Below are 11,587 nucleotides of genomic sequence, written 5' to 3' on the forward strand. Positions count from 1 at the left end.
GAACAAAAAGTTAAGTAAACATATATTTAAAACTCCAGAAAAATTTTGATTCAGTAAATCTGTGGTGAGGTTCAGGTATCTGTATGTATACAAGTTCCCAAGGCCATTTATTGACAGATTCACAACTATTCACACTACTGAGAACCAATGATCTCATCTGTACAAAACCCTAGGCAAATTCAAGTCCTACCACTTCAGGGCCCTCAAGTCTGAAAAATCAGGATGAAGTCCTAGGGAATAAAATGCATACCACGCTAGGCCAATCCATGCCATGTTAAATAAAGGTGTTATGTGAACAACAGCTGAGATCCAAGTAATTGACCTAGAGATATTTTTTTTTAAAACTACTGCAATTTCTGAATCCAGCTGTCCCTACCTTTTCTTTTCCAACATGCCAAGCTGGAAGGCAAACAGCCCAAAGGTTCCAACCAGGGCCAACTAAAGAAAGCTTAGAAAAAGTAATTACCCCTCACCAACCACTGTACTCTGTGGGACCAATCTCAAAGGAAACTTTAGAAAATAAACACAGGGTAGGAATGTCACATAATTTACATAGCACATAAGAAGAAGTGGATGAGGGGGTAATGCTGGAGATAGTTGTTATAACAGACCACAAGAAAAGAACTCTAAATTACTAATCAACTTGACTACTGTGACTCCCTACCACAGGTATTAAGTCTTTCCCTTCTCCCACACTCCATCAGATTAACTCATGACCTGAGAAGAGTATCTTATACTTGGTGTTTATGGATTTTACAGAGTATAGTTAGTATTCCAAGAAGCTGCTGAAGTCCATAGTCCAAAACACTGACTCAGTACAATACTACATATTTCCTATTATTTTTCATTGCAATATATACTGTTATACTAATGCAGTTATATTTCATGACTTTATCATTTGTTCTTACCAACTGACTAAGAAATGAAGTTTTGAAATACCACCCTTTTGTGAGCTGGAGCTGCCTATAAAATCACTCCAAGGACAGTCAAGACTCCTGTTAGGGACTTCCCTGGTGGCACAGTGGTTAAGAATCCACCTGCCAATTCAGGGGACAAGGGTTCGAGCCCTGGTCCGGGAAGATCCCACATGCCGTGGAACAACTAAGCCCGTGAGCCACAACTACTCAGCCTGTGTGCTGCAATTACAGAAGGCCACGCTCCCAGAGCCCACGCTCCGCAACAAAAGAAGCCACCGCAATAAGAAGCCTGCACACCGCAAGGAAGAGTAGCCCCCGCTCGCCTCAACTAGAGAAAGCCCACGCACAGCAATGAAGACCCAATGCAGCCAAAAATAAATAAATAAAATAAATAAATTTATTAAAATAAAAAAAAAAGACTCCTGTTAGAGCAACTGTTAAGTTTCCATTCCTCAGGCTTAATAATCTCAGGTACTTTAATAGGCCTTATTTTTCCAAGCCTCTAAAAAACTTTAAGACTCATCTGAATTCTATTCAAATTCTTCACATCCTTTTACAATTACCAAAACAGCAATGTAACCAATGTTGATAACTAAACTACCACTAACCATAAAGATATGGTTTCTTCTTTTTTTTTTTTCTTATTACACATAATATCAGGCCTTCTGAAAACGGGGGGAGGTAGCAGAGATAGAAATACTTTGACTATCTTATATTCAATTTATTAGCCAATATCAAAGTTCTGGATCATTTCCTGCCAAACGTATACATAGCCCTATATGTAATCAGGTTCTTCTTTAAAATATCCTGTGATATCACAAATACATTTAATTAAAGGTAAATAATGCCTTGCATTCTCCTCACTCAACTTTCTTCTTCTACTTGTTCAAATCTCAATTTTTTAACTTTTTTTTCCTTAAAAAACTGTGGTAAAATATACATACATAACATAAAATTTATCATTTTTAAGTGCACAGCTCAGTGGCATTAAGGTCATTCACACTGTTGTGCAACCATCACCATTATCCACCTCCAGAACTAAAACTAAAACAACTGTCCATTGTCCCCTCCCACTAGCCCCTGGCAACCACCTTTCTACACTCTGTATATACAAATTTGACTACTCTAGGTACCTCATATAAGTTTAATTATACAATATTTGTCCTTTTATAACTGGCTTATTCCACTCAGCATGTCTTCAAGGTTCATCCACGTTGCAGCATGTGTCAGAATTTCCTTCCTTTTCAACGCTAAGTAATTTCCCATTGCATGTTTATGCCATATTTTGTTTATCCATTCCATCATCAAAAGATATTTGGGTTGCTTCCACCATTCAACTATTGTGGCTAATGCAGCTGTGAACATGGATGTACAAACATCTCTGCAAGACCTTGTCTGCAATTCTTTTGTATATATAGCCAGAAGCGGAATTGCTGGATTATATGGTAATTCCTTTGTTTTTTGTTTTGTTTTGTTTTAGGCTGCACCACACAGGTTACAGGATCTTAGTTCCCCAACCAGGGATCGAACCCGTGAGCTCGGCAGTGAAAGTGCGGAGTCCTAACCACTGGACCACCAGGAAATTACTATGGTAATTCCTTTTTTATTTTTTTGCGGTACGCGGGGCTCTCACTGTTGCGGCCTCTCCCATTGCGGAGCACAGGCTCCGGACGCACAGGCTCAGCAGCCATGGCTCACGGGCCTAGCCACTTCACAGCATGTGGGATCTTCCTGGACCGGGACACGAACCCATGACCCCTGCATCGGCAGGCGGACTCTCAACCACTGCGCCACCAGGGAAGCCTGGTAATTCCATTTTTAATTCGAGGAATCACTAGACTGTTTTCCATAGCTGCACCATTTTACACTCCAACCAGTAGTGCACAAGGGTTCCAATTTCTCCACATCCCTGCCAATGCTTGTTATTTTCTTCTTTCTTCTTTTTTAACAATAGCCATACTAACGGGTATGAAGGGGTATCTTATTGTGATTTTCAAATCTCCAATTTTTTAAATCTGATTCTTCATCAATACTGGCTACACTAACACTTAGAGCTTGATGTCATCAGTAGCTATAACACATAAACTTTGTATTTTTTCATTTGAGTTACTGATGAATATTAAACATTACACTTAAGACTAAGCTCTACAGAAACCAATTCCCAAGTGATCACTGAACAAACCCCCTTCTTTCAGACCATCACTGAAAAGTATAGAAATTATTAAATTACTAAAAACATCAAGTTTTAGGGACTTCCCTGGTGGCGCAGTGGTTAAGAATCCGCCTGCCAATGCAGGGGACACGGGTTCGAGCCCTGGTCCGGAGGATCTCACATGCGGCAGAGCAACTAAGTCCATGCACCACAACTACTGAGCCTGCACTCTGGAGCCCACGCGCCACAACTACTGAGCCCACGCGCCACAACTACTGAAGCCCGCGTGCCTAGAGCCTATGCTCCGCAACAAGAGAAGCCACCGCAATGAGAAGCCCACACACCGCAACGAAGAGTAGTCCCCGCTCACCACAACTAGAGAAAGCCCACGGGCAGCAATGAAGACCCAACGCAGCCATAATTAATTAATTAATTAATTAATTAATTTTAAAAAACAAGTTTTAAATTAAGATACAAGTAAGGAAATGTGATCAGTATTGAAGATTTCTAAAGATCTACAAGAAGAAATAAATCAAAACAAAACAAAACCCTTTTAAAAACACAGGAAAAATGTTTCCTTTAACTAAAGAGAGGCTCAGGGCACTAAAAGATTATCTCATAATAAACAGGGATAAAAGACAAAAACATTAAATACATAGCCAGTACTACACAATTAAAAAAAAGAAAAAAAAAGACTGTCAATACAACAAACAAAAAAGTCAGCTCAATGAACATTACCTTAGGGAATATTTTCATTCAACTGGAAATCAGCAAACAGCTACACTAGATCAAGGTAAACAACTGATTCTGTTACATAAAAACCCTGCATTAAGATTTCTTTTCTAACTTAAAAAAAAAAAAAGATGTCTTTTCTGAACACACCTATCAACTCTGTTTCCAGGATATACTAAAATAAGTAGACACAAGTACAGTTCACTTTCAAAAGTGAACTTATTACCACTCTTTAAAGGGAGACAGAATGGAACAGGAAACAAAAATAAAGTTGAGACTCTTTTATCAGGTAAAATGTACAAATGTACCTTTAATCTACCAGCTTCAAAGCTAAGAGCTAAAGAATCATCCTGTTCAAACAGTAATGGTATCATGTCTACACAGCTAGAGTAGTACTAAATTCACTAATGGAATAATGTGTTTTTAGTCAAATCACACAAATACACATTAATTGCCTTTCAGCAATGACTACAACTGCCTTTCAGCATGCTATGATTAGCATGAGACAAAAAGACTGAAATGTACTTCGTAAAAACTCAGTGAGCATGCTAAAAAACAAATAAAACAACAACAACACCCCACACACACAAGCCAGTGCTTCTTGACCTACTACCAAGTCCTCATCATCCTATTCTGGTCTTTATTGGATCCAGTCACCTCTTATAATCCTCTTTCCTTCCCTCAGCTCAATTAAACCCCAAGGTCTGACCTGCCCACATCAACACAGCACTTCACATTCTGTACTCAAAATATTATCTCTTCCTTTGATCTACCATCTCTTTCTGATTATCTCCCACCACACAAACTCCCAATATTCCTTGCTAAATTCTAGTTCCTCTCCTTCTAGTAAAACAGATTCAAAATTAACACTTCTCTTATGTAACACACAAAAATATTTTTAAAGATGCTTAGGAGCAAAAGAACCCAAAATTCTAAATCTGAATACAGTAGCTCTCAATCTTTTTCCTGAAACATTTCAGGTATGATGAACTTTGAAGAAGTGAAGCACTTTAGGGGAGGTAGTATTAAAGGGCAAAACTTCTTCAGAGAAGTAAAAGTACTTTGGGGAAGGTGGTCTTCACAAAAGCATTTTTTTTTTTTTTTTTTTTTTTTTTTTGCGGTACGCGGGCCTCTCACTGTTGTGGCCTCTCCCGTTGCGGAGCACAGGCTCCGGACGCGCAGGCTCAGCGGCCATGGCTCACGGGCCCAGCCGCTCCGCGGCATATGGGATCCTCCCGGATCGGGGCACGAACCCGTATCCCCTGCATCGGCAGGCGGACTCTCAACCACTGCGCCACCAGGGAGGCCCCCACAAAAGCATTTTTATTAACACATGCAAGTGAAGTAATTTAGTCATTCTAAGAAAGGAGGTTTGCACATCATTAGAATGACTTTCAAAACTGCAGAAAATCTTGGGCTTCCCTGGTGGCGCAGTGGTTAAGAATCTGCCTGCCAATGCAAGGGACACGGGTTCGAGCCCTGGTCCGGGAAGATCCCACATGCCGCGGAACAACTAAGCCCGTGCGCCACAACTACTGAGCCTGAGCTCTAGAGCCTGTGAGCCACAACTACTGAGCCCGCGTGCCACAACTACTGAAACCTGCACGCCTAGAGCCTGTGCTCCACAACAAGAGAAGCCACGACAATGAGAAGCTCGCACACCGCAAGGAAGAGTAGCCCCCGCTCACTGCAACTAGAGAAAGCCCGCGCACAGCAACGAAGACCCAACACAGCCAAAAATTATTAATTTTTTTAAAAAAACTGCAGAAAATCTTTTGCAAAACAGCAGGGTCAACCTACTTCATCTAGGTAGTGGGCCAAAGAGAAATGATGCCGTTCTTACACTACTTCTGCATTCCTCACAAAGTCTAGCACAGAGTTAAATGAATAAAGAAAGCCTCAAGCTATTATCGTCTCAAACCTTTTCACTTATTTTTTATAGGATATTGAAAACACCAGCTTTATCACAACTCTAATTTCTGTACAAATGGCTATGTCTTGGATTCATAAGGTCTGACAAGCAAAGAGATCAAAGGAGATAGAAGGAAATCTTCAAGGTAACAATACTGTCCATAATCTAGTTTCATGTAAATAATAAATTGTTCCAGCTTGGTTTATCCATAGACTTTAAGATTTTGCTTTCATGAATATACTTAGAAAAAGTTTCATTTTTTCCATTTTTAAGATATTTTCAGGCACATGAATATTTTCAAAGGATATTAAGACATTACAATAAAGTTTCATTCAGAATCATTTTTTTGATACTTGTAACTGGACACAATGCAAACAATATCAGAATTTCATTTCTGTTTCAACTGAAAATTTGTCATCATTTTATTGAGGGATAAAAGGACATTTTTCTTAAGAGCTTTAAAACTGAAAGGCATCAAATATAGAGAAGAATGTTAAAAACAAATATCACACTTTTACTTAGAGTGACTGAACAAAGCTATAAATTGCACAACTATTTGTTACTGTAATGCCCCTTTAACCATTTTATCTTGGATTAGTTCATAAATATAACTTTAAATCAACGTTAGTTTGTTGTATATATTTGTTGTATATATTTCCCCAAAAAATCAGCTCCTGAAATAATTATGGTGATACCACAAATGAAAACCTGTATTATTTGGGCTGAAGTTTAAATTCCTACTAACTGACCTAATTTTCAACGTATTGTTCAAATGATAAATGAGTTAATAATCTATGAAAGTTACATCAAATTCACTTTTTTTTTTTAAGAAGATGTTGGGGATAGGAGTTTATTAATTAATTTATTTATTTTTGCTGTGTTGGGTCTTCGTTTCTGTGCGTGGGCTTTCTCTAGTTGTGGCAAGCGGGGGCCATTCTACATCGCGGTGCACAGGTCTCTCATTATCGCGGCCTCTCTTGTTGTGCAGCACAAGCTCCAGAAGCGCAGGCTCAGTAGTTGTGGCTCACGGGCCTAGTTACTCCGCGGCATGTGGGATCTACCCAGACCAGGGCTCGAACCCGTGTACCCTGCATTAGCAGGCAGACTCTCAACCACTGAGCCACCAGGGAAGCCCCAAATTCACTTTTTTAATGTCTCATAGCTACATCCACTGTGATTATCAAATAATGTTTTCATATATTTTAATTCTACCTTTACCATACTTATCCCTGACAACAGATGGTTGGCCTCGTTCTCAGGTTGCAAGTTTGAAGTTTAAAGATTCAATTACTTGAGGGAAAAGAAAAGTCTAGATACCTTCATTAGTACCCAAACTTTAATTTATGACAATAAAATACATATGAACCTACCAATGTTTTTTCTGACAACATCAAAGAAACAGATATTTTGTGGAAGAAATGGAAGAATTGTTAATTGAATCCAATGGAAAACCCTTTCATAAATTTTCACTGTACATTCAAATTCTGGGATACGATTTTTTAAATGATCAAGTTAGTTTCACCAAAATTTAGTCACTCCTTATTTGCTCTTTAACATGTACAGCCTACAAAGGTAAAGCCATTTATAACTCCTTTACATCTTACACGGACTGAACAGATAACTATCTGCTTCACTTTGGTATGTTTACCCACTTCACCCTACACCATCCAAAAAGAGAGTTCTTCACTAATTAAAAAAAAAAATACACACACAAGACACACAACTGTCTCCAGTTAGTGATTTCCCAAATTTTTATCCTATTATGACCACCTGTGAATTTATCATGAGAAGTTTATAATGCTATATTTGTCCCTCATTACATTTAAACAATTTCACACCCACAGGCTCTAATTATTCTCCAACTGAGGTGCTAGAATTTCCTTCTAGAAGATAAATATAAAAGGCGGGGGCGGGGGGGATCTTTCCCTTTCAGTTTAAAATTTATGTTACATTTTTAACAAATCACAAACCTCTGATAGAAAGGAAGGAAGGTTTTCTTTAAACAAGATACAAAAAGCACCAACTATAAGAGGAAGAGATTGGAAAATGTGACTTGATTAAAACTGAAAACCTTTATTTATCAAATGATACAGTAAAGATAAGCCACAGCTATGGAGAAGACACTGGCAACATACATAACTGACAAAAGATCTAAAGAAGTCATAGTGTGTTTAGCAAAACACAGTAAAAAATGGGTAGAAGGTATAAGCTGGCAATTCACAGGTAAGGAAGTACAAGCCAAAAGGCTTTAAAAATTTTTTTTTCAACCTCATTAGTACTAAGAAAAATACTAATTAAAACTACAGGAAGGGCTTCCCTAGTGGCGCAGTGGTTGAGAGTCTGCCTGCCGATGCAGGGGACACGGGTTCGTGCCCCGGTCCGGGAAGATCCCACATGTCGCAGAGCGGCTGGGCCCGTGAGCCATGGCCGCTGAGTCTGCGCGTCCGGAGCCTGTGCTCCACAGCAGGAGAGGCCACAACAGTGAGAGGCCCGCATATCACACACACACAAAAAAAAAACTACAGGAAGATGCCATTTTAAACCCATCAGGCTGACAAAAGGTAGGACAACACCCAATGCTGAAGAGGGGCAGGGCAGCAAAGACTCTTAGAGACTAGGTAGGGTAAGAAGTACAACCACTTTAGAAAGCAAGGCTGAAAATGGATGTGGTCTATAATCTAGCAAGTCTTCTCCCAGGTACATACCCTGCCTGGAGAAGCTCTCACACGTAAGTACAACAAAACAGGTAAAATAATGTTCACTGCAGCATAATGATAAAATTTTGAAATAACCTAATTGTCAGAAAAGGGATGGATATAGTAGCGTGGCTTTTTCCTATAACATACACAATGACTGTGGCTTATAGCACAGTCACCATACAGTTATGTACCACAAAAAAAGAAAAAATACCAATTATAAGAGTAAGACACTGATTAAGATGTATCACAATTTCAAAGATGTTAAACATGGGAAAAATTGTGCATATTAGAATTAAAGACATGCAGCAAAATGAATTAACTAAAATTATATATATATCAACATGGATAAATCTCAAAACAATATAGAACAAGAAACAAGTTGCAAAACAGCATGTATCATTTATTTTAAAGTCAGCAGCAGACAAAACAATATTGCAGTTTTAGATATAGTAAGTATGTGGTAAAAGTATAAAATCATGCATAGAAATGATAAACATGCCAGGAAGAAAGGGAAAAGGAGGGACTTCAACTGCAGGAACTATTTTGCACCCAGGGTGGCAGCTGCATAGGAACTGGTTCTACTACTCTCTGTACTTTCATAGCCTAAATTTACATTAATTTTTAAATAAAGAAGGGGAAAAAATCTACCAGAGAATAGAATAACCTCTTTAATTAATTGTATTTTTAAAAGTTAGAAAAATACCATTTTAGATATATTTTATTAGTGTATTCAATCAGCCATACACTATTTCATCCCATTTTTCTTTCAATTTTTAAATTTTTTTCAATTCAAATCAAGTAAAGACATTTAGGAGCAGGAAGATTTAGCAATGAAGTATGTTTTTCATCAATGAGCTCCTTCTAGCAAGAGGCAAACACATGTATACACATAGCTACATCACTAATGAGGGCAGTAACATAAGGATGTGTGAAGCACAAAGGCAGCAAAGAAAAGGGGATGATTAACATATGCCCTGAAGGAGCACTGAAGTATTCAGTAAGAAGTTAATCTGAGCTAAATTTTGAAGGATGATGGGAAGAAGCCTGCTATTTAGGAGGGACAGTCCAATAGCACAAACCAATAGCACATATGAGAGCAGAGACTAATGAAAAATATGACATATTAGCTTTATTTGGCTAGAAGAGGGGCCCACAAATTATGGTTAGTCAAATCCAACCCAGACTATTTTTGTATGGCCCACAAGCTAAGAATGGTTTTTATATTTTTAAAGGTTTAAAAAAAAGCATGCAACAGGGATCATATGCCACTTGCAAAGCCTAAAATATTTCCCATCTAGCCATTTAAGAAAATTTGCCAAGCTCTGCTCTAGAACATAACTTGCAGCCAGTGGAGAGGGCAGCTGAAGTAAAAAGATGATCCTTGAGAAGAAGAAAGAAAACCTTAAAAAGAAAGATGATGATGAAGAACTTTGTCTTCCATAGTAAGGAGCTATGAGGTGCCTCTGAAGGGTTTTAATAGAAAAATCAATATAATCATATTTGTATTTTAGAAAGATTACTCAGGAAAATTTGTGACGGATAAACTGGAAAGAAACAATAATGGAGGACTTCCCTGGTGGTCCAGTGGTCAAGACTCTGCGCTTCCACTGCAGGGGGCAAGAGTTCAATCCCTGGTCAGGGAACTAAGATCCCAAATGCCGCTCAGCATGGCCAAAAAAAAAATGGAAACAACAGTTGAAAGACTAGGGTAATAATCCAGATAATAGTTGATCAGAGCCCGAGCAAAAGCAGTAGTAATAGAATGAGAGAGTATTGATTACCAATAGTTAGCTATAGGTAGCTAGGAGATAGAACCACAGAACTTGGTGACGAGTGAAGGAAGGAAGGAATTGATAAAACCATGTTTCTGGCTTGAAAAACTGATAGCCAAATGTTAACCAAAAAAAAACTTTTTTTTAAGGAGAAATGAGAGAGGAAAAATTAACTCAATTTTTGACATGCTGAGTTTGAGGTACCTTGTGACTTAGCCCAAGTTCCCTTAAATGTAGACTCTTATAAAAAGGCCTGCATTCAGGTAGTTTACTTGGGAAGTTATCCTAGAGGGCATGAGTAAGGGACGTGGAGAATAAGTCAGGAAAGAGGGAAAAGCAATTAATAAACATAAAGGAATGATGGAATTAAAAATTAACTATTTGGCAACAATCATAATAATTGATTCAAACAAGAATTATCAATGGATGCAAAAACTAGCAGGTGAGAAAAAGAATGAATATATGTATATGTATAACTGAATCACTTTGCTGTACACCTGAAACTAACACAACATTGTAAATCAACTATACTCCAGTAAAATTTAAGGAAAAAAAAAAAACTAGTGGGTGAAAGTTTCAAGAATAACAGGATATTATTGTTGGGAGACAGTTCACCATGGATCTCTCATGTTTCTCCATGTCTTGCAAGCAGGGACACTGAATGCCTTTGTTCTGCAGTCTCCTTTCAAGGATATTTGTATATTGAACAGCCTTGAAGGTAGGGATAGCGTCTTCCTCCTGAGCAAAGGGCAGGTTGTTTCATGTCCAGGATAACAAAAGATAATGACTCCTTCTTGGGCGCATGTCAGGCAGGCTCACTGCCCCTTATAAAAGTTTCCTAAACCTGGGGTTCCCCTCCTGGAGCACAACTCCTCTTGTGCAGGAGTCACCGGGCCCTGTTTGCAGCACCCTGTGGGAACTGAATTGGGGAAACAGGAAATACTGACACACTGGCTACCACTATCGCTGAGTACGAAAGTCCTTTAGCTCTGACCTCAGAGTCTATCTTCTGCCAGCAGCCATGGCTAGTTTGTTAGCTTGCAAGACCCTTCATGGTCATACATTTCAAAGTACATTCCCACAAGATACATACAAATCAAAAGGAAAAACTGGCAGATGCCACCTTAACCAAGTGATCAATGTTAAAATCACTTGTAATGGGATATATTGACATCATGTGCCTCCTGGTATGATGTACTGAGAGGAATACATGTCACTGTGATACTTCCAAGCACAAGAAAACAAACATCCAAATTGAGAGCCATTCCACAGAATAACTGGCAGTATTCTTCAAAATGTCAGTATCAGCAAACAACACAAAGACTGAGAAACTTTTCAGATTACAGAAAACATAGACATAAAACAAAACAGTCTTTGCTTTTAGGGAAAAAATCAGGTGTATA

This window comes from Hyperoodon ampullatus (assembly GCF_949752795.1).
Source record: "Hyperoodon ampullatus genome assembly, chromosome: 7".
Classification (NCBI taxonomy): Eukaryota; Metazoa; Chordata; class Mammalia; order Artiodactyla; family Ziphiidae; genus Hyperoodon; species Hyperoodon ampullatus.